This window comes from Bradysia coprophila, assembly GCF_014529535.1.
Source record: "Bradysia coprophila strain Holo2 chromosome X unlocalized genomic scaffold, BU_Bcop_v1 contig_12, whole genome shotgun sequence".
NCBI lineage: Eukaryota > Metazoa > Arthropoda > Insecta > Diptera > Sciaridae > Bradysia > Bradysia coprophila.
Genome location: NW_023503293.1, coordinates 7,238,532 through 7,264,410, shown reverse-complemented (window position 1 = coordinate 7,264,410; position 25,879 = coordinate 7,238,532). Strand labels below are relative to the sequence as shown.

At 33.8% G+C, this 25,879-nt stretch overlaps 1 protein-coding gene across 1 annotated transcript in view; it reads left to right on the top strand.

Annotated features, from left to right (window-relative positions):
- Window positions 1-204: 204 nt before the first annotated feature.
- The window catches only part of LOC119067405 (cholecystokinin receptor-like), a 56,713-nt gene continuing 31,038 nt past the window's right edge, over window positions 205-25,879 (top strand). The window contains exon 1 of the mRNA XM_037170351.1: window positions 205-499. The gene's annotated coding sequence lies outside the window, so the exon portion shown is untranslated. The remainder of the gene's footprint in view (window positions 500-25,879) is intronic.

The following is a 25,879-nucleotide window of genomic DNA, read 5'->3' as shown; positions in this document are numbered from 1 at the left end:
AAAAACATCCAAAGTACCGAAATTCTTGAATCATTCAAAAAAAAAAACACCCGAACCGTAGGGCTTGTAGGAGAAAAACCATTTTCATTCACAAATTTCATATAATACAACTCTTGTATACGTGAGAGTCAGTTTACGTCTATTACCTCTTCTCCAGTTTCTTTCACTTCAACATTGTGCTTTCCATTTCAGTTGTGCGGCAACCGTTAAACATACAACAACCAGCTCTCCACGGATTGAGAAAAGTTTTTATTTGTTTTAACTAAAAGCTGAATATAGATTCCTCGTTCATATAAATAAATAAATTGATCCTTGAATCTGACGCAAAATAATTTCAGTAAAAGTGTTGAGACATAAAGTGGACTGAGACTACAAATTAAATTCGACATTTTTCATATCGAATGTTATCTGATTTTAACTGAAGAAGAGGATAATATAAAAAAAAACCTTCGTGAAAGTTTAACGTCCATTTATTTGAACGAAACTCCAATTTTAATTGGTGAGCATTAATTACATTCGCTTAGCTTTTATGGCAAGAAAAAAAAAATAATTATTTTATCCGGTGGTTGTTTTAGTCAACGTCTAAATTTATGACAGAAACTGATGAAGCCGACTTTTGTTATAATGAACTTGTTGAATTGACCTAGAGGTATTTTGTTATGGCCTTTCGGAATAACAAGTATGAGGGTGGCGTCATTAGGAGCATGTAGAGAAAAGCTTTTAAAAATTTAATAAGCCGCTTACTTTTAATAAGAACGGAAACGACGTGTAAATGTCGGGGGAAAGTAACAGTAGATTATGTCCGCATTTCAAAAATGTTTATTTTGACGAGTGGGCCCAACCCAACGGGAGGTCAAAATAAACATTTAGAGAAGCATATAATGTACTATACTGTATTTTATGTTATTAAGCACAGGGGCTTATAGTGACAATAATTTCACTAACTTTCACGGAATTTGGTGAAATTTGTTGAAAGTTTTCCGCAATATCAGTCTTAATTGTCTCACAATTTTTCGAAGTTTTATTTTTAAGACATTGAACGTCCAATGCATCGTTCGATGGTTTGGCTACCATGAAACGCATATTGATTACAAAACTCACTGACGCGAGTTTCCCACAAAAATTCACGGGGTTTTATGGAAGTGATCTCGTAAGTTTTTGAGATCGGCGGGACGAGATGGTGTCTCTAGATACTTTAGGGAAAGACTTGAAAGTTAAAATTTTCTTTTTATCTTCGTTAACGTTCAAATTTGAATAAGACGAAAGGTCTGGCACTCCTTATTTTCCTGTAAATTTAAAAGCTGCCGATCCAAAATTGCCCAAAGTTTCGACTGCAAAAGGTACGAAGGAGACGTAATTCGCCATAGTCCTTGTTTTTCTCGAATTGTCCTAAATGTCTTAAAATCTATTGCTTTTTTAAATTTGTGGGTTTATTGTAATATTTTGAATATTCTGAAAGCTTCAAAGGTTTTAAATTTTCCTACACATCCGCACAAAGCACAATCCAGCATAGAGAAATGTAGAGTAGATGTTTTGAACTTTCATTTTCACTAGGGCATGATTTGATTGTATGTGTCAATGACGAAAATGTAAAAGTTTCCATTTAAGTTCACATGGAAAATTCTGTGTGAAATGAACTTCGAGTGAGACTTACCATAATTACTTTAACTTTGAGACTTGATATCGTACAAATGCAAGGGAATGGATAAAAACAGCATAGCGAAAACTCCCACTTAATCAGCCCCAGGAGTATAACAGAAATTTAGCTAAAATCTCTTATATTTTCCCTCAAAACATCTCAATTCAATGCCCATACAAAATCTTGCTAACCAAAATGTAATTTAATCTCTGGTTTACTGACAAAAATCTCCGGGGAACTGTTGTGAAGAAATGGTTTGCAAAAATTATCATCAATACGGATGTTGAAGCTTCCGTTTTCAGTTCGATCGAATGTGATTATATCAATACTGACATGCAATGCTCTGTATTACATCTAAATATACATTTTTCCATTTCAATATGGATGTACTCCGTGAACTCGTTTGCATTTATGACATATTTATTGTAAGAATGATTACATTTTGTAGAATTTAATCTTAAGTGCTTCGTAGAGCTAATCTCAACGTTATTCAATTCGGATTGTGGTGAATCAAATCGCATAACGTCGGAATTGTACAATATAATAATCCCGATGCGCCTCAACTGACTTTTAATAAAAATAAAAAATGTGGAAAAAGTGGAATTGTAGGAGGCTAATGCTAATCGCCTGTGCTGACTTTTAGTCACTTCGGTTTCAGATATTTTAGCTCGTCTCTACGAGATACTGGTCTTTAACGTTTAACGTGATAACAGGATCCATTTAGGTCAGCATACTACCAATATTATCTGTAAATTTCCCCTTATCGTTGATAAATTAAGATACTAGATCTCATTTTCCAGTGAGATTCATATCCCATGATTGAATTTACAAAAAAAACCTTTCGATTTTCGAAACAAATAGACTGTTCTAAGAGCACAAACGTTTATTCTGTATTCTGTATAGAAACCGTGCCTATTTTCAGGATTTTAATTCCAAAAAATTCTCAAATAAATTCTTTGATAGCATTTTAATTTAGTAATTTTTTAAGATTTTTTTTTTGTTAAATCCCTAAAAATAGGCCCTGTCTTCAAATAGCACAAATGTAGTAGGTACCCCCAGAGAGTGAACAAGGTTTCAAAATCACGCGCAAGTTATCGAACTTCGTAGTGTTAAGCAAACGTGTTAACCATTGCCATTGAATGCGTATAGTATAAAAACAGAATTCAATTCTGTTTAATTTTTAAGTACTAGGTCCCACCTTATGGGAATAAAACTTTTATTGTCTATACACTAGCTGAATACAAAATGTTACAACGTATCATCAAACAATAAACAGAAGGTCCCACTGTTGAAGTTATCAAAATACGTTGAACCATTCCTATATTTTAAGTGCTAAACTCCATTCTTTACATGAAGAGTGACGCTGTAACGATTTCAAAACGAGTGTAAAAAGAAGCAAAATAAAATCTAAGGCATAGGATACAACCAATGAAAGTCTAGAACAGGTATGGTCGATCGGCGAATTCGTCTTAAACGCACTCACATTTTATGTCAAAATAATATGAAAATGAGTGCGTTTAAGTACGAAAATCAAATTTTTCTGTCCTCCGGGCGGACAATAAACCATACCTGTTTTATTCTTTCATTGGATACAACAAAAATATTTGGCATTTTTAACTCTACTGCAAAACAGAAAACTCATTCAAAATCACTACTCAGTCAAGGGACCTGACCCACCCAAGATCCCTAGTTACATTAGTCTGGTGAAATTTGGAAAAAGAAAAATTCAATCGAAATATTTCACTAGAAAATGTACATCTACGAATTTGGCGTCAGAAATTTTATTCCTCGTCGACTCAAACCAAAATTTCCAAAAATTATTCAGATGAACTCATGCCACAAAAAAAGCAGTCAAAAACTCTTTTTGAATGACTCCTAGATAATTAGTCAAATGTTGTTCATTTCCCAACTTAACCCCTGGAATTTTATTACTCGTCAATCGAGGCCAAATTTTGTGAAAATCCGTTTGTGATTACTCACGTTATCGTGCCATCAAGCGTTACATACATTTCAGTATTTCCCGTTCTTTGCCAACACTTCACTTATCTCACAAAGTGAGAATTTCAATGCCTATTTTCTAACGTAAGACCCTTGATGACTTTACAGTCAAGGGAATAATCAAAAATGCAAAAACGTCTTCTATATGATCTGGATCACGACGCACTAATGCATCATGTATCCTATAATAGCAAAGTTTCAGAAACTTAGTTTCTGAGTGCTTTCGCTGTTCTCTTTTTGGGAAAATGGTGCAGACGCACGGGCCTGATACTATTCACGCTATTCTTCATTTTTTAAATGCTGCTATTCACAGAGTGTCCGACCCGTGTGCAGACGATTATTTTTATAAAGTGTAGTGTAATGTGAAGACCATTGCAGACTATGTCTTTATTCCCCTTTCAATAAAGGTTAAGTATCTCAAACGAACTCAGTGCAATATTGGTCAAATTGCTTCTTCTACTTGATTTGTGTGACATTGAAATCTTAACTTGCAACGCGTTTTCTGACACACATTAACATTGTCATATTAACATTTATTTTATGCGTCGCACTAAACCCCGACACGTATGGGGAGGATTTCTCAACGTCGATTTCTAGCTTTACCTGAATTCGAAATTGTTCATAGCACCATATAACGTCAAATGAGCAACCATAACAAAGTGTGAACCAATGAGCATCAAATGGATCTAATATAATGTTTAACTGCAGCCTAAAAAATACTTGATAAGGGTTAATACAACAATATAACCTAAATCACACCGTCTCCACCGACCGACCATTATACTCGTAAAACTCAAATTAAACGAAAATTATTGTGCAATTTCTCCAGATCCTTTTAAATACACACAAAAAGCAAGCTACACATTTACCACTCAATTTTCGTTGTTTGTTCAACGAATCTGGTAATTGTACAACAAAGTAAAACCCCAAATTTTTGTTTTACATCCAGACATTATACACCAGCCACCGTGCATATATAGGTTTTTACTGTGGTTTTTACTTTGTATGACATTTTATGTCAACTGGAAAAACCACGTCGTAATCAAAAAAGAGAAAAAAAGGGAAAAAAAGTTGTGAAAATCAACAGAACAATGGTTGCACTGAAACAGAATTGGTTACAAAATGTACAACATGTAGCAAAAATAGATGAAAGTACAAAAGCATAAAATGGAATGCTTCAACACAACACAACATAATATATGAGCAAATCCTATTAAGTTAATTTACATATAATAAGATACATTTGTATTTTCTCTCTTTATTAGCTAATCGAGAGGGGTGGAAGCAGATAAAAAGCAACCGCCATTCAAATAATTTCGTAATTAATTTCTTGAAATTATGTAAATATTAATTTTTACACACAATATCATATCGCTCTCTCGCTCGCTCTCACTCACTCTTGGAAAATATAAATATATTTTCGGTAAATAAAACAACAACCTTCCTTACAAAATATTAGGCGATAAATTCGGTGTTGTGTATTATACAAAATATTTATTGTTATAGATCTTAATAAGGTTTTTATAGATTATGGGCTTTGATGCTGTTGAAAGGCGTACGTAATGTTTATAGATAGGAAAGATTTCAAATATTTATCTCATACTCGTAATTAATATAATAAACAAAAAGGAAAATGTTAAGTAGGGTAGGCAGTTCGGGGAAAAAAGCGAGTGAAATCAAAAGAGGACTTTCTCGACTTCGAAGGAGGACGAAAAGGGACTGTCATAAATTCTTTTTTCCTACATTACACATACATATTTGTTACACAACAGTCGACCTCATCGATACCCTACGTTAAGGTGTGGTGTTTTGCTAAAATATCAGCTTACTAACAACGTTCTGACACACACTGATATTTTATTCCTTTTGTTTATGTCGTCGCATCATCATTTTTGTAGTATTCAACAAATTCAATCACATCATTTCATCCGTAGTGTTGCTGACAGGATATTAATTGAGTTATCTAAACGTCTTTGCGATACAGTTTTTTTAGTTCAAGCAACGCACTTCAAGCAAAAGTGCTATTAATGACAGCTGCCAAATAGAGTACTATTTTGTATGAAATTTTATTCCCCCTCTTTTTACAGTGTAAAATTTTGTAACGAGCACTGTCAAGTTTCAGTACCCTATTTAGAGTACCACTTTTGCTTGAAGTGCGTTGGTTCAAGCAAAAGTGCTATTAATGACAGCTGCCAAATAGAGCTGCCGACACTCGCGAAATTTAGAAAACCGACGCATTTTCTGTTTCGTGGTTTACTGTTTTTTTGTGAATTTTGCATGTATTTTGTATTTGTATGAAACACAAAATGTGTCGGTTTTCAAAATTCCGTTTGTGTAATTTGTATGAAAAAATTTTCCAGATTTTTTTACAGTGCCAAAATTTGTTCGATACATTGTCCAGTTTCAATACCCCATTTAGAGAGCCACTCATGCTTGCTTGAAGTGCGTTGGTTCGGAACACATTTGAGATTTTTTAGAGTTTTAAAAGTCATGTTCGCAGTCAACAAAATGTTTCCAGTTTCCAGGTTATGATATTTTGGCACAAAATTTGAAAATAATTCAAATTTCACGCCAAAATATCATAGAGGGGGAAGAACTTAAGAGGCACCGGTACTTTGACGAAAAGCATACATTAGGGCGGTTTTTAAATACTGGATTTTAGTTTACTTTTGATGACATCTTTCCACCAGAATCCTTTTTCAAAAATGTACGACCGCAATTTCGACCACGAATGTGTTAGCTTGCAACAGAAAGTAGTTTTGGTTGCAGCAATTTGATCAGCTCGGAGAACAATGCACAGTTTATGAAAATTTCATTGAACTGTTCATGGTCGGAATTGCGGTCGTACATTTTTCAAAAAGGAATCTGATGAAAAGATATCATCAAAAATGAAATATGAGGCACACAAATGTAGGCTACAATTTTAGCTAAGTGCCGGTGCCTCTTAATTGACTGGGAACATCGATGACTTAAAACTCTGATAAATCTAAATTGTGCTTTTTAAAGATGTGATTTAGATATTTTGTTAAGGCGAAATGACGATGAAACTGTGTTACAATGTCGAACTGTTGTTACCCATTGACTCAATTACTGTGCAGAAGATAACGTTGCATCCAACAAAGTTAGAAGCATTTTCAATTTAAATAAATTCGACAAGTTCCATCCAGAGTCGCTCATATTCTTAGACTTCATTTCGCACTTTCCGACGAAATTTACCTTCCACAGACTAAAGACAACAACATAAAAATGTGGCAGCAACTGTAAGCTGGAATACACAAAAGAAGAGTACTTTTTGGTCGCTAGCAATGCTGGTACAAAGAGTAGATAAAAAACTAGTAAGATTTAGAATGTAGTCTTAATTTCTGATAAACATGAGTATAATGCTGTATGGGATTGAGGTGAATTTACTGTTGGACAAATAATTGGTCAAATATATTGCCGGAAACCAATGTTCACTGTGATATGGAAAATTCGTTTAACGGTAGCTACTCATTAGGGAAAAACCATTACAGGCATTTAATTTACCGTATTAAGCAATAATCGTAACGTTATATTAACCTTCTCGCAGACGACAAGCATACATCACTAATGAAGTTGTAGTGTCTGTTACTTCTTTTGATTTTAGTTTATTTTTACCACATTCAGTGAAAATCTATTACTTCAATTGTTCTAACATAAGTAATAAGTTGGAACAGCAAGAGTGTATCTACTATTTTTGTTATCGATGTCATATTCGTCTGAAAAAGCCCCGATTTTTTCGTTCTCAAAATGAAATCCAGAGCATTTGTCTATGTTAATATTACCACATGTTGTGTACGTTTGCTATGCGCTTACGTTTTGCACATAAATTCTGTCAAATAAGTAAATATTTGTGCCATTTATAGTACAATATTCTAATTAGTTTGAAAACGGTTTCGTTCACGGGACACAAAATTCCTTAATCTTCGTATTCAGTTTTGTTATCTTTTCCACTAAGATTCGCGCGTAGATACATATCCTTGTTTGGCTACACATTATAAACACAAAAACGTTTTGAGGATATGTTGTCGGCAAAGCATAATTACAACAAAATCAACAAATTTTAAGTTTCCCGCTTTCGCTTTCCATGGAGGGTTTCAATATGTGTAATAAAATATGTCTGTCGATGGGTGGAAAATGGTTTTGTTTTCGTTGTAAAGCCCAACGAAATCTATTGTTTGGAGATATAGGATATTCATTGGGCGTTTCGAAAATCATCTTCCTTTTTGCGAAAATGTTTTCCTGATTTCTCGACGACCCTGCAATAAAATTGCAAAATTACGAAATCCGCACAAGCATTTTAGAAAATTCAACATTGGTTAAGTCACACATAATCGCTTTCACATATAGACCGGGTGTCTTTTGGTTAATATCGCAACAGCTTTTTTTTAGCGACGTACAAAGTACATTCTGTTTGATATGCTATGTCGTTTGTAATATTGGTGAATTTAAATCCCGCAGTAAGGATGACACTTTTGTGGTGACCAGCAAAAAATAGTGTGTCTTTCAGCAGTAATTATGCAAGTCCTACAGTGCAGGACACGTTGTTCGTAACTAGAAATCGGTTGATATGGTTGAGTATTTTCGCTGGAAACGTGTTTGTCGAATTTCTAATTACATTGCGGATAATTTATTCAAAAATAAAATATTTTTCGGCTGTAGGTTCACATATGGCACTGTTGGTATGGCATGGGGCCGCCACTGTGTAGCTGGCCTGTTTTTATTCACTGTAAAGCTGTTTAGTAAGTAATACGATATGATATATCCTACTATGTCTTCGTACTACGCTACGAAATAACAGTTTTCCAAATTTTGGGTTCGACGATTAAATTAAATGTGTCGACATTGACTACACAGTTTAAAGGCAAAGCGATACATGAGAATGTGATCCGTTTGTAAACTGTAATTTTATTCATACAAAATCGAATAGCCTTTACCTTACCAGACATATTGGATTGGTGGATAAGGATGTGAATGTTACAGAGAGAAGTTCAATTTGGCCCGATTTGCCCTCTAACATTTCGTGGCGAAGTATTAAATGCTTATTACCAGTTAGATATGTTCGGTTACTCTGAACAAATTTGATATATGCATTAGAATAATATGTTTTATATAATACAGCACTGTACCGTGTAAGTATGGTAGTATATATTATAGTAAATGGTATGGTATGGTATGCCTATTTAGTGGTCGAAACGGTTTTGCTGAATTTATTATGAATGTAAATTTTGTAACATGAACACGATTATGCTGATTTTCTTTAACAACATAATCTATGGCTTAGAAAGCGTTTCGGCAATTAATTCAGAATTATAAGATGATTTATAGCTACTTAGAGCTTTTACGCTTCAATGCAGACAAAGTATTGTTGACGCTCGAAATTACAAGAGCTCTGCGGGTGTAATGAAACTCACATCGACCATGATATTGACCCCATGGAATATGATTCAATTTGTATTCCGAATGTAATGTACATATAGTTGGTTCAATTATTGTGTCATCAGAATTTTTTTCTTCCTTTCTTCATTCTGTGGCCATGCTACGATAAGATTTCATTATTATATTCACAGACAGAGATAATTCGGCCATAATTTTTGCATTGAAATGACAAGGAATTCGGTAGCGATTTTAATAAAATCATTTTATGGAAGAAATAGTTTTACGGGGGAAATGTAAATAATGTTTCTTTTATGTGATAAACAGTGTCATTGAACGTGTATTATAGAAATACAAAATTTTAACAATGGCAGCTATTTATGCACAAAGTTATGTAATAGCGTTGGCCCGCTGTATTACGACTTAAAGAGAGCAACCTATATAAAACCATCTATCGTACTGGACAGTATGAACTTTACGTGTTTGCGATATGTAAATCTTTCATTACTTTTGTCAGTACTAGTAGTGATTTTTTACGTTTATTTTCACAAACAAATGTTCGTTTTGATTGTACTTGAATGGGAAATGTTTTTCAGGAAGATGGAATGTGTAGCCATTGCCTTCGGCTTACATTCCACAAAGCATCGGATTTAAAAACAAGATTCATTACTATTTTAGTTTCGCAGCTTATGGATGTACTCTCTGAGTACATTTCATGACCGTAATATTGTATGCCTGCCTATGCATGAATGCGTTGGTTTTCCGCCTACATGTGCGAACATATAGTTCAGGTTATATCGCTGAAAAGACATCTTTTACCCCACATTTTTTGTTCAATTTTTTTTTTCCCAAAATATCATAAAACTCTTGATAATAAAAGAATTTACGAAAATAGCATTAATGTTGCTGCGTTTGTGTGGTTTTCTTTCTAATTTTCGTTGAAATTTGATTGTTTCCATTGTGCTGACGAAATTATTTCCTTTCTTTTAACCAAATAATAGCAAATTAAATCAATTTACCAGCTGGTTTTTCATTCAAATTTATAGCCACAACGAATAACACAATATGTTTTGGCCGCATTAAATTAAATGAAAAGAAAAATATTCAAATTTTTGAGCGACCTAGTGTTAATTACAACAAACGAAAATCGTTTATTTGTTTAAGCTTAAATTTTTCGCTGAGCATTGCAATTTGAAGCGGAAAATGTTATACTGTAAAGTTTACAGTGTAAAAATAGTTACATTTAAGAAAATTGGTGATAAAAAGTGGCGGAAACTGCAATTACTCTCTCGGTTATAGTTAAAACAAACAGGACGAACCTTGTCTAATTATCTGTGTTACATTCTTGTTTAAAATACTTACAACATGCTTTGAGAATATCGTGTCGTACATAAAACAAAATTATTCGCAAAGCTCTATTTTCGAGGGGCATATAAACGAGTAAAATTCTTTTGCTCACAAAAGAAAGTCTTTTGTTTAGAAAATCCACAAACAAATCCTTAAAAATAAAGCACAAAGCACAATACTAAAAAATTGTGTCAAAATGCTTTCGAATCCTAGAAAATCCTAGAAATTCCCATGACGATTTTCTTTTAAAAATCCTTTGAGGATTTTTTTCTAAAACACTTTGAGGATTTTCTTCTAAAAATCCTTTGATGATTTTCTTGTACAAATCCTTTGAGGATTTTCTTCTAAAAATCCTTTGAGAATTTTCTTCTAAAACACTTTGAGAATTTTCTTCTAAAAATCCTTTGATGATTTTCTTGTAATAAAAATCCTTTGAGAATTTTCTACTAAAAATCCTACGAGAATTTTCTACTAAAAATCCTTTGAGGATTTTCTTCTAAAAATTCTTTGAGAATTTTCTCCTAAAAATCCTTCGAGAATTTTCTTCTAAAAATCCGTTTGTAATTTTTGCACTCAAAATACACGATTATCTGCCCCTCGTCTATTGTTAAGTAATCTCCACTGAACAGCGAATATCCCCACGTGTGCAGAGATTAGCAAACTTTTCATTTTATGTCGAATGCCGAACTCTGTTTTCCAAACGCACAACCAACCGAACGTTACAAACTCTTTATGTTTCAGCTACGAAGCATTATTATTCACGTTGCAATATGTGCCATTCGACGGTATAACGATAAGGGAAAAATAAAACATGTCCATTAAATGTTTAATGACAAAACGAGGGATAAATCCGTTGTTGCTCTAGTATAGACTAAAGTGTTTCGTTGGTGAAACGACTATTGTTGCAGCTACAACCATAAAACAAAATTCGTACGATGTGTTAATTTGGTGCGGTTACACGTGTCTTCCAATTAAAGCACAGAGTTTGTTGCTTTTACCACCATGAAAATCACTCAAAAATGAACAGTCCTAGAAGTGATTACATTGCAAGCACAAAACGCGTCTACTTATCTGGTGGTTTTGTTCAATTCAACATTTTTGAACCATGAAAGAAATTCTATCTGGGACACTTTAGCGCCAGTAAAACCTTCAGGACATTTTATACGTTGTGATAAGGGAAAATTATGTGCAAATCAACGTGTCCCCACAATTAAGATAGAAAGTTGATTCTACATACTTGAACACCAGATACGAAATTTTGCATTTTCAGCTACGCTTTAGAAAGCGTTGACAATTGTGATACATAGATTGAGCCACTGAAAACTCTTTTATGAAAATAAAGTTCACTGTTGCATTGTACTACAATATGTTTGTTCGACGTTTATACACATTATCAGCAAAATATTCATTCGTCAACGATAACAAGTGGGATTGATAATCGCTTCACAGAGATGATATTCAATGAACATGTATAAATGTCAAAACGTTCATTTAGTGAATTTATCTTAGTTTTTGTTAATTTGTAACAATACGATGAAAAGAATATTCGCGACTCTAATCCTAATCCTTTTAATTCATAAGGGATATTCAGGTAACATACTAAATAAAATCTGTGCGATGGGTATCTTGGCCAGAAATGTTAGTGGAAGTGGACATAATACTAATTTCAGCTCTTTATTTAAGTGAGAAAAGACCGAAATTGTGAGAATTTAACTTTTTTACAAAAATTGTCAGACAATGTTAAAAAATGTACGTGCATTGTCCTCGTTAAAACCCCACTTTCGGTCTAAGCTGTTGCTGTTGTTCCTCACTGTTTCTCTTATTTCATTTTCATATGCTATTTCAAATGGAGAGAAATCTGAGAAACCAAGGAAAACAGCATTGGTATTATAGCATTTCAGTGTTATCAATGCACACACGACGAAAGTAACCAAAACCTTGGCTGTATAAATGCTGATCTCAAGCATCTACAAAATTGTACCGATGGTAACCAAGCAAGTAATGGTGAAAATTGCGTTCCTAGTTTTTTGTAGTGAATATTACCAGAATTTCATTTTTAATTACAAATAGTGAGGCAAGTAACCGATTGGAGTTGCTCCCAGCAATTTAATTTTACCTCCACAACTCTCTTAACGGTTGCACGTGAATGCATGCCGCGAATTTTTACATCTGGATGTACATCGACTGGAAATTTCTATGAGACCTTTATGACCTGTGTCTGTGATACAGATGCTTGCAACAATTTTGTGCTCGAGTTACATGCTGAGACAACCACCATGCAATCGACGATCACCGATGACGACGTAACGACCACCGTTGAAACTACGACAGTTGCAAATAATGACGGTGTAACTCTAGATTTGAAATCGATTTTAGTTAAATGTTGTCTTGTGGTCTCGAGTCTATTTAGTGTCTTCATTAAGCCTTAACAAATAAATCTGTTACTTCTTTAACTTAGATGAATTTGAAATCGAGATTGTTGCAAATAATTTAGTTCTTTCACAAGTGAACAATCGCTTGAGCTCCATACTTTTTTGGTGATTGGCAAAGCACGCCTAGAAGTTCTTGGAATGCGTTGTGATTAGCCGTTTCTCTAAACTAAACTAAACTAAATAGTTTGCTTCGACTTTTCTTTCTTAGTGTGTATAGGTAGTTCATACCTGCGAAGTAACTATTATCTCACATACTATATAATTAGTCGGCACATACCGAAATCGAAACGGTTAATCCGGCAATTCGACTTTGCAACGATGCAATTTATCGGCAAAATATTCGAAATCTTAGCCGCTGAAGAATGCGTTTTATGTCTAATCTAATCTAATGCATTAAAAGAAGGACCATTTCAGATACATTTTTGCGTCTGATGAATGGTAACATTTTTAGCGATGAAATTAGACTTTACAATCAAAATATATTCCTTCTGCACGGCTTCAAAACGTGTCGGACAAATTATTTGAGTTGTGATACAATGTCTATTGTTTCACAGCTCAATAACTACACACAGTCTACCGCTTTGAAGTTTATCAACCAGTCCATCTGATATATAATAATTAATTATTTCGATAGCCATGAATGTTGTGTGATAAAGTGAAATAAATACCGAAACTGTAAACGATGTATGGGTTGTTAAACATTTGGTATTGAGTTAACAGTGGACTGTCCCATCATCTAACTTTATTAATGGTAACTGGATAAAGGCGATTCATATTCTGTACATATTCAACAATATTCACATACAACGAACAAACAAAAAAAAAGACAATTCAATTGTAGTCTATTTTAATTTGCTGTGGTACTCGGTCTATTGATTCATGTAAATGTTAAAACTAATGAAGTAAAAGATTTTGTGTGAAATGATTTGATCAAAAGAGGTAAAAGATTTGATAAAAATACTGATACTGACATTTTCTTGGCGTCCGAGAAGGCTCATCATTCCTGACAACGATTTTCTTTTTCGTGTTCCGATATTTTTCTTCCTTTTTAATTGTTACCATTCAATTTACTTCCCCAAAAATTCACAATTTCGAGTGACACTCAGGATATGGAAATAATTATTTTGTAAACATCCTCCCCCTCAACCGAAACTTATCTTTACGAGTTTATCAGAATATGACTACACTAAAAGTTTTTCAATTAAATTTCTCTCTCTCACGTATGTTATAACTCCTGCTTAGGACTACTTTGTTTCGATATCCAAACTTTGATACGGCTGTAAATGTGTTCTTTAGCTTTCCTCTTTGTTGTTTCGTGAAATAACAAGATTTAAGACATGCAGATTCGAAAACTATAAAACGTTACACTTTATAGCCAATAAAACCTTAAACAAATTAAACTTTCAGATAAGATTCAAATTATGCAAAACACGAGTCCGCACTCAACGTGTCCCACACAATTTAAGATTCGAAAATTTATTTGCTAAAATAATAACCGTCTCATTCATCCAACAAAATTTTCTTGTAGACATAAAAATGGGAAATCAACAAAAACCGAGCCGAAAACAAAATATCTTCTGAATTTAATTAATGTCATTCAGTGAAATTTTCGCTAAAAAGCTCTCTCGATGCTCCCCTCCAATGTATGTATACATAAATAAACGTTGTCATAGTAATTAAAAATAAGGCAAGTAAAACGACAAATTACCCGATGAAATTGTACCGAACAAAAAAAGAGTGTAGAGATCTCATTGTTATTTTGGGTAAAAGAACATTTTTTGGGTGGCTGAGTCTCAAACTGCTGTATTTCATTAGATTAAATTGGGAATCTTCTGAATGCATATAATACAAAGTACGTTTAAGACCATACAAAATTACTAATTCAAATATAATTACACAGTCTGGTTTAGATGTGCTGAAATTGTGTATATTGACATATCTTTTTCGGTACAACATCGTTCTCGTTTAAGGTTTTGATTGCCCATTAATTACCAGTCATGAATATTACATAGCCGATTATGTTAATTACGTGATATTATGATTTATTTGACGCTGTTTTATACCTACAACAGTAACAAGTATAGCCCTGGCTGAGGTCGTGCCAATGATTTAAGTAAATTTAATGAACGGCAAGCATATCTTAGTATTGAGACTGGTGAAATGTTCGTTGATTGAAATATTTTTAAAAGATTAAGAATCTTTTACTTTATTTGTTTAATCATTCATTTTACTGCATAAATATGACCACTTTACCAAGTGACGTTCTCACACACAGAAGGATTGGAAAAGTTGACAATCAGATCATTCAAAACTAACTTAATCGCCATGCAGAGAATATAGTTTGAATGTAGTTTGCAGACGGTGTCAGTGGTGTTACCTGATGTAATACAGACTATGTTAAATACTGAAGAGTTATCTAAAAGGTACATTTGTTTAACTTTACTTTAACCTTTACGTAGCATTAATATACAGACTCAAGCTGTCTGCCTAAAGCATTTCATATTTCTGGAAACACAACATGTCAGGACCTACATACTGAGAAGATCTTTCGTTTCTTGATCAATTTCAAATAGCATAATAAACACGATAGATGAAGTGACTAGATGTGCTTAATTTTGCGAATACTAGGCCGTTATCGCAGGTTATGCTCGATTTAACATTTCGATATTACTTCGGTGACGAGAATTTCTGCAGTAGCATGAACAAGAAACTAATCGAGTTTGTTTCCTAAACTTAGTCACTGCCTTAGTCGATTTTCTGCGGAGATGAATTAATTTTATGGATAAAATATACGTAGCCAACGCACGTCAAGCATGAGTTGGTACTCTAAATAGGGTGTCACAGTGTGTCACAGAACTGCAAAAGACTGTAAAAACAATTTCATCTAAAATAGAATACTTTCTACAACTGACCACTAAGATCACTTTTGCTTGAAGTGTGTTGACTGACGTAGCCAATGTACTGCAAATACATGGCAAAGCAACAGATTTTAATACTGTCATTTGCCCTCTTATTTTGTATGGAATGTGAGAATTTCGAGAATTTTGGACTAATGCGCCGTGGAGGCCTCTTATTTTAATTCTGTTCTTTTGCTGCTTCTTGGAGGGCATCGACGTAGCACCTCACATTATTATTGCTGCCGTTCTATCACAGTTCCTTATCATGGCTTCGACCTACTTCGCCTAACGTAGTGATCGGATCTGTCAATAGAAAATAACTTTGAAGACACCAGGCTACATGTTTCCACCAAAATTTTAGTTCCTTTTGCAGGCAGAAATTACGTCAACCTCGTATATCTAGGCTAAGACTGAGAGATGGCCGCAGAAAAATTGAAAAGCTTCAAATCAACTCATTCCATCATAAACAATTACAAAACGAATTAAAGAATGTCGCAATGTGTCCGGTAAAAGACTATTTTTGGTTATCCCCAGCCCTAGAAACCTGAACCGAAACACTGGGAATGTAAGTCATACAATGGACCCACCACACTCAAAAGCAATTAATATTTCCATTAAATAAAATCAAATCAAAATGACGATTAAGCTTAAAGAAATTTGCCGGATTGGACCTAAAAGGCCGCGAGTTTAATTATTTGCCATGAAAATTTAATTGAAAACAGAATTTGAAATTGCTTTGGTTAACCGAAACTCTGAGTTAATATGTTGATTGCATGTTACGTCATGTTTTATGTGTTTAGATTATGTTCAGCGAAAATGGTTGGGCATTAATCACATATTTATCTGCTATTAGCGAAAGGGTTTATTATGCTCTAAAAGATTTTCGGTTCCTTTTTCGATATGGGGCCGACGACTTTTTTTAACTCAATTAAAATTTAAATTGTTTGAGCTACGCCTTTCTTTACTAATTGTTGGGCCTATAGCCGGCAATGAATGTCGTGTGAATCTTACCATTACGGTCGGTATAATACATATTTTAAGATGCGAAAAATGAAAGGAAAACCTGCGCAGAACTTTTCTATTAGTTGGGAAAATTCCCATCGCCGTTTCGATAATTATTTCAATGATAAAATGCGTAAAAAATACTGGCAAGAAAAACATTTAATTGCAAATTACATCCAGTTTTACGATTTGTAACATCGATTCAGCAACGTGAATATATTTGAATTATTGATTCGGAAACACCTAATGTACGAACGGTAATTTCGCACAAATGCTGAATAAATTTGAACCATTTTCCTGCAAGTTGTAAGGAGATGGTTTTGTGTTGCTGCCTGAGGTACGATTTATTAATTAGATTTTTTTTGCCAATTAAATACAAAGAATCGAATCAAAAACTAAAATAGACTTACTTGCTCTGACTGATAAACGTCCCAACATTTTTCGTCAATTATTCTCATGGACAAACCAATAATATTTGAAACTTAATTACACTCGTACCACTCGTACCTTGTACACAACTTGGTCCATATAAAGAAAAACACTGACTCGTTCCTGTGATTCGAAAGCCAAAAAACACAGAACAACCGTACCGTATTTGGAACCGTTTTGAAGGCATATTGGTCCACATAAGTCTCCGAGATCTGATATTACAGATTAAAAATTATTTTCGACATGCTACTTGTGTCATCCTTTTCATGTTTCAAGCACTTCACTAATCCACGCCATTAGTCGTATAAATTTATACGTCAGAGAGACCTTTTTTCTCCTTTGTTACGATCTGTCAGCTTTTTTATTTTGCGATTTAGTATGGAAATGAAAACTAAAATTGAGATATCTTCGCTGTTTTAAGTGGTGTTTCATATTTTTTTGGACCAAAATGTTTTAAAGTGTGTTTGGAATCGATTGACATTAACAAAATAATAAAATAGAAAGAAATATTTTCACACAATCTGTTAATGCCAATCGATTCCGAACACATTTTAAAACATTTTGGTCCAAAAAAAAAATATGAAAAACCACTTAAAACAGCAAAGATATCTCAATTTTAGTTTTCATTTCCATACTAAATCGCAAAATAGAAAAACTCACAGATCAGAACAAGGGAGAAAAAAGCTCTCTCTGACGTATAAATTTATACGACTAATGACGTGATTACATAACTCGGCATAAAAATGAAAAGTATCGTTTAGGTGTCTTTATTAACCTCAGCTTCGCCTCGGGTCAACAAAAGGATTTAAGCTTCTTTTGTATTACATTGAAATATACCAGTTTTTGAATATATTCCAATAGAAGATCAAAGCTTACAAAAACTCCCTAAAGCACACAAACAATACAATGCGGTTTCTTAGATTAACACCGGAGTCTACTAGCTCTGCGATAAAAAACTAAATTGTCAATGTTTTAACCAGTTGTACGAACGAGCAATTAACACTTTAAACAGTAAATAAGGATTAGAGAAGATACAATTAAAAATTTGATGTTTTAAATGGCAATTTACACAATTAACATCAATCAAAAGCATTACCTTAACTGAATGCAATTGATCTCCATTTTCAAGGTAGAAAAGATTATTTAAAAATGAATTTTTCATGCAGCTACCGTTGCACAACAAACGGTAAAAATAAAGTCAGGGCGCGTTATTTATATCTAGTTTCAACCGATACTCTTTGTGTAATAAGCAATTTATTTACCTGAATCGTTTTACATTCACATTTATAACTTTAAAAGCATTTGCTTCCATATTTTCCGTTCCATTGTTTACCTACACCGATAAATATTTAATTTACTTTGTAAATTCACTGCTCCTAAACTCAAACTTTTTCTTTTCTTTAATAAATCAGCGATACGTGTTCGTGTATAGAAACACTCTGTATTCCGCAGAAAATGTGCTTGAGAAAATGACAAAAAAGAAATGAGACAGCGTTAATACGATTGAATGCTGCTTATTATATTACAAATATGTACAACATATACACTGTATAAGGGTGGATAAGGATATACGCACAGAGGATGGAGCTTATGCAGAACAACTGATACTTATACAAACATTCGGGATTATTCCTATGAGTGCGAAATTTGGAAGAAAAAAAAAATCGCTCTGTGGCACAATTCCCACACGACGTACATTATCTGAGCATTTGTTCGGGGTATTATGTCCCCGCTTATTTTATTTATGTTTACTACAAAAGTTATATATATACAGAGTTTGTTTTGAAGGAGAAGGTCCTTTTCTTAGATTTTAGAAAATTTGTGGACGAACGGTAAATACATTTTGTTTACTTACAAAAATAGCACACACACACCCACCCAGCCACACATCTTGATGTGTTTGAAGAGTTCGTTCATACGATTGCCTCTACCGCACTTTTTTTTTAACTTTTCATTTAAAAGTCTTTTTGAAGTACCGTACATCACTTGAACTTTTCTACCCAAATAGGTGTTTTGGTTGAAATTAAGTTAGCGAATAAAAAGAGTCTAAGAACGTAAATGTGTTCTACCGACATTATGGACCCAGCATTCCATCATTTCAAGGCAGGTATCCCGGTTCATCTACTTTTCTGTTGTTTTCTTTTCGTACTAACTGAAACTCTATTGTCCTCATAAAATTGTTCGAAGTTGTACGATATCATCATTTTCAAATTAAAAATAAACCCACCCCCACCCATACCGATTTAATATCAAAACCCACAAAAGCAGCAAAAGTGTACACCGAATTAAAATACAAAATGAAAGTTTTATTTTCAACTTTTCTGCTGTTTCTGCGGATTGAAACGGCTATGAAATTTTGTTTGAAATAAAAAGTTAATTTTGACCGCAGCTGTTCAGCGAAAGAAAAAAGAAAAACAATGATTCTACAATTGTGTAATATTTCACTGTTTCCAGTTGTTACCGTACCTTCTAGCCGTAATGTATTTCCCCGGGTCCAGTACAGTTCTAAATTTGCACATCTAAAACGGAGAAAATTGAAATTTGTGTGATTTTAACATTTCAAAATCGGCGCGTGTTTGTTGACCGGTTCTGAAACTTTTTGATTAATGCAATCGTACGAGAAAGGTCAAACTAAGGTTGCTGTAACATTGTTGAGTTTAGTATAAATTAGCCGATATTTAAATGCTTACAAATCTTCAAATTCATTAACAAAGCCTCATTACTATTCAAAATCTTATAACTTCACTTATTCACTTATTGCAGTAACTGGAACTCATACATTATCAAAATTAATCGAATGACCTGAAATACTTAATCGTTTTAATAATGGACATACTATCGTCATCGTAACATTATACTACAGCTAAGTTTCTGTTCTATTTGAATCCTTTTTCTGGGGACATGCGTGTGTAATTAATCGAAACTGTAAACCTTTTCTGATACTCCTTCAATCGAAAGAAGTTTGTACAAGATTCGTCAAATTACACAAATTTCAGCAGACTGATACAACACCGTCATTGCGTTAAGATACATTTTGATATTAGAGATCATCATACTATCATAATTCTACAGTGACCCATAGCGGATGGGTACACTAACCTATTAGCGTAACGTTACCAGAAACACCGCAATCTTTCTCGTCTGTACATATACTAAATTGATGCAAGAGTTTGTTTTCATAATCTTTTACTTCATTTTGTTGAAAATGCGTTTTGTTACATAAGACCTCTGCAATAATCAGAGCTTGTCGTTCATTCCTGAAGTCGTTATCGATAACAGATGATAGTCGTCCATGTCGTCCCTTTTCTGCATGGTATGAAGAAGGTCTGTTGGTGGATTTTGAATGCTATGAACGGAGTTGAAGGTTAAAAGGCGATGATTATTTCGACTAGATCGAACTATGGCTTGCGTCTTTAAATTATTTGATTCGAATCGTGTTCTTCAATGTTATTTAACAGTTTCTGCAATGATATCGGACGCTTATGTTTTTGAAGATGTTTGGTGAGTTATATCTGTTTTTAACAGGTGATCACCGTCCGTGACAGGCTGCAAAATACTTGGAAGTCCATTCTTACTTCGAGGGTGACTTGTTCAAATCTTTATTTTCGTTGAGGGTTACGTCATTTGTGAACGACAACTCAAAGCTATCCGTTATTAGACATTTCTCCTATTCGTGTTACACAGCATATCCTAGGTCCATTTTTCGTATATAATGTGCGAATAATGTGTTCCAATCAGCTACGATATGAGGATAGCAATTCGTAGAATGCGGTAATATGTTTGGAGATTTGCTTTAAAGAAAACTATAATACACATTGTGCCCACGTAATAGGTATTTTATGTTTGAATATAAAACATTTTGCACAAATATGAGCCACGTCATCTCCGTTGATATATGATCGACATTATGTACGCTGAAGTAAGCACCATGTCAACAGATGATATGAAAACGGTATAGGATTTATTTTCATTCATTTATTCGAATATTGGCAAAAATAAAAATAATACTTTGTTGCGGATAAAAATATTAGTAGAGTATAAAAGCCACAACATATTGGTAATATATCAAACGGAGTAATACACATCGTCTCAATGTTTTTATCATTTTTCATAATATTTTCATTTATGTTTTGCAATTTTTTTTTCTGGTTTTGTTTCGCTCTGTTTTTCTTCTCCATCTTTACGGTGTCGATAAATTGTTTGAAAATAAAAAGTTTGCAATAAATAATTCATGGTTTCCTTTCGATAGGCATCACAATCTGACTGCAATGTGTCGAAAATTAAGTGAAAGGTACAATAGCAAAGCGGGATGATATACAGCTTGAAAGTTTTATCGTGGAATTTACACACGCTCGCCTCATATTATGCGTTGTATTTAAGGGATATTTATCTTTGACAGAGCGACTTGTGTATTGGTAAAATGATGAACTGTTTGTGGCTGTCTCCTTTCATAGAACAGGAATGGGACATTGAACTTTTGACATTTTTTGTATTTTGATTAAGAATGTTATTGCAAACAAAAAATTGTTCTACACTATTACAGAATTTTCAAGTTTTGTACTTTTAATTCATATTTGAATTACGGCTACGACCCAAATTCAACCTAAAAGCAAACCTTTTTCGTGAGAGAATTAAGAAAAAATGACATGAGAAGAAAAGAGAGGCATATAGAGACGTATAGTCTTTTTTATGTTTGACTGATCCTTGAAAATCAGAAAACAATTAATTAAAAATATAAATGTTTATAATTTTGCGATAGTTTAGAATAATTTGTTGCTTAGAATAATGTTGTCTATCGAAATTATTGAAACTTCAGTCCCCCATTCCAAATTTTATTTATTCTCCATTCAAAACATTGAAGGCTCAGGACCTGCACATGTTTATTTTTGAATCAATTAAATACTGTTGTTAATCAACTAAATTGATAAATCCGTCATAAATCAATCAATGACACCCTTCACCCAAATAGTACATTGAATGACAAGGGGCGAAAGTAAAAAAGTATTTTAATCTTTCAAAGACATCAAAACTAATCTGTTACTTCTCTCATTTTCAACAGTTTAATCTAAAAAAGTGTACTTCATTAGTTTCAACAAGTAGTTTTCTATATAACAACACCACATTACCTCGAACTCTTACATTCTCTATGTCGCTTCGCCAGCAATAAGAGATGAAATTTGTAATTTTTTGTTATCCTGTTTTAGACCCAAACGTTCCCTAAAAATTGAAACGTTCTTGTTTTGATTTAGAGCCAGTTTGAACGTTGAATTACCCTATACTTCCGTCATTAGACAGAATAGATTCGATTGTAGTTTGACCATGCCTTAAACTTCCTTTTTGAGGGAAAAAGAGGGTCGGGTTGTTTGTCATTAGGGTCGGTCGATTTTTGAATATTTTCCATCCGAGCTTTTGGACCTAGCTGATCCGACTCAGCAAAGTCTAAAAAAAATTTTAAAACCAAAAAAAATATTTTCAAAAATGTTCTATGCTTTGCCCTATTTTTTAAAAATCTTCTAGTTTTTCGAGGTATCAACACTCTGAAGGCTTTCTTGTCTATGCCAAAAAGTGAATTGAAAATGCAAAGCAATGTGTGAAGCAACTTTTTGGCATAGACAAGAAAGCCGTCAGAGTGTTGATACCTCGAAAAACTAGAAGATTTTTAAAAACTAGGGCAAAGCATAGAACCGTTTTGAAAATATTTTTTTTTTGGTTTTAAAATTTTCTTTAGACTTTGCTGAGTCGGATCAGCTAGGTCCAAAAGCTCGGATGGAAAATATTCAAAAATCGACCGACCCTATTTGTCATGAAGAACAGCGTGATTCAACTTCAAGTAAAAGAAATTTTTGGTTACAAGAGCAGTACCAAGCAACCGAGACTGAACATGAGTATTCCTTCTGTACCGAAGTACAAAAATCTTTAGATTATACGAGATTACCTGCCCGAAGGCTTTACATCTCGTCCTCTCTAAGAGGCACTGATTGAGATAAGCTCAATCAGCTCATCAGATGACTACCTTTTTATGCCAGTGTTTCATGCACCGCATACCAAAGGTGAGGCCAGAACCTAACTGTGAGCTGAACAATAGGCAAAGGTTACTGGAACCTAGTGTCTGAACCATGTGATCTTAATCCTAACTTCAATCACTTCTAAAATGTATCAAGAACTGCTGAGGTTATATTTGCATATTAAAACCAATCCTGAGTATCCTGAGTTCTTTGTGATGTTTCCTTGCTTTCACACACTGATATATGTTCCCATTTTCAATATGAAAAAAGACGAAAATTTTCTACAGTAAATCAATTCGAAATCAATCAACTACAAAGAGACAGACACTGTATGTTTACAGTCACACTTGTTCACATAATAAGATACAATCGCATTAAAACATGTGAAATTGGAATCGATTTCCATAATACGATATTAGAAATATTTCGAATTCTCTGCTTTCGAATGGAGAAATGTGTGTACAATTCTAGCTTTCCTCGTATTCATCCGAGTTTTCCATTATGTCAGTTCGGTGTGGTTGTTTATGGTGTATATTCTCAGCTTTATAACCACTAAACCGTTGGATATATGCATGTGGTGGCGAAATCACGCTCTATCAATCAATCTGTATCCGGGAATTTTCTTTGTCATTCTTATCGGTCGAAAATTCGGCCCTTATCCAAAACAAAAATAAAATAGAGAAATGTACACATACGGACACGTGGTGCGTGGTTGGTTATTTACCTTAAAGCTTCAACAAATAATCGAAAAAATGTTTTGTCGCATGAAGTTGAACGTTGCTCTCTCGCTGATAAAAGCTATACGTTTATCTCTAATCCGCATAATATAGCTGGAAATCAGAAGGGAAGAAAAATATTTCCAGATTTTCATTTATAAAAGTGGGCATTGGATATCATTTATTTTCATCTAACAGAATTCCCATTTTTTTTTTGGTGGAGATGGGGGACATGTTGTGCCTGGTCCCATGGCACAGACATTTCCGAATCTATATCACAAACTGTAACAGTATTATAGCACACCCAAACATAGAAAGTGCGTCTATTAAATTGGTAAACCGAAAAATTGTTTTTAGATCGATATAAATTTGAATCGAAAGAAGGAATAATAATAAAAAAGCCCAGATGAACCCGAACATTTAAAATCATCACATACCATTATGTGGGTATATTAGGAGTACATTGTAATCATTTTCCGAAAAAAAGTGTGACGTTTGTGACATTCTAACGTTGGTTAATAGAATTTCTTTTACTTGTTTGTTCGTTCCGTTTCTTTTCCATTTTCGAGATGTCGTATAAAGATGTTAATGGGACGCACATTCGACCGGAAATAATCAGGGAAAAATCTCTGGAAAAAAAATGTTTGACAATAGAGCAGCCGATAACTTTTAAGTATTCCGTTCAAACAGCTCAGGTGAACTTGAAATTTTTATGGAATGTTAGCACAGGTACTTTTATTCGATGAAAAGCTATGTGGATAACACGATATTGTCTTCAATTGAAAGTTTCATTTAACTCAAATTTCAAATAGGCGTCCATTTCATAGAGATCGGCCGATAGACAATTTTTAGAGACGGGACATCAGTCGCAGATGGGCAGAATTAAAGTTTGATTTCAATGTTATAAGAAAAAGGTGGACGCCTTTTATAAATGACGTCCTGATGAATGGTCTCTCTAGCTTCGGTTCTACAGAGAGCATTGCTTTATGAATCAATAATCGTATTAGTACTATTGAGCGAACCAAGCAGATGGCAACATTTTGGTTTTTCTATGTTCGTACCAGACACACACATGTTCAAGTTGGAGCTTCTGAATTTCTTGAACTTCATTTTTTATTCTTGTACAACATTTGAACATGTAAACCAATTGGAAAAAATGATATTCCATTTCGTTTATGATTCGCCAGACATGCACATGCGAGAAGATAAGACATACTTTGTAGAGGCGGATCATATCTTCGCCACTGATATGATATGGCCTGATGATATATGACGCGTTGAAACTTGCATTGTCAAATGTGAGAAGGTGCGGAATACATTTCATAGATAGAAACCGCGGCTAGGCCGTTCGTACGACGGTGTTCCTTTGTTTTCTTTTTCGTAATCTAATGTTCAAAATTATGTGGAAACATACAAGCGACAATAAAGGGAAACCACAAACCGTTCTTATTCAATTGGAGTCACATGTAGATTGTCACAACGCCGTCTAGCACCAAGACAATTTATTTTCCAAGGTATATTCATTCTTCCGTCGCATACTTTCATGCTGTCAGCTGTCAATTCAAGCGATTTCCATTACGAAAAAGTAAACCTGTATGAGTAAATGGTATCCAGGTGTTTCATAAAATAATTGTTTCTCCCGCTACGAGCCCACCTAATTACATTCCGAATAACTCGATATCTGTAGGATCAAAGAGAATCATATTCATTCATTTCATCAATTTAAAATTTTCTGTCTCATTTACTATTCATTCGGCGAATTGCAAAACACTCCCGAATCCATTGAATTTAACACCGACACAACGCACTAACATAACAGTTCATAAATTTATTATATTCAAAATCAATTTTCCCAAAAAAAACAGACCGAATCGAGATAAATGTAATCTCATTAAAATTATGGCTAAGCAAACATAAACAACAACAACAACTCCACCATAACCATCTCCACCAAAAAAAAGGAGTCTTCGAAATAAACAGTTTCGAAATTCCCGAGATATACAAATTTTGCGAAAATTGA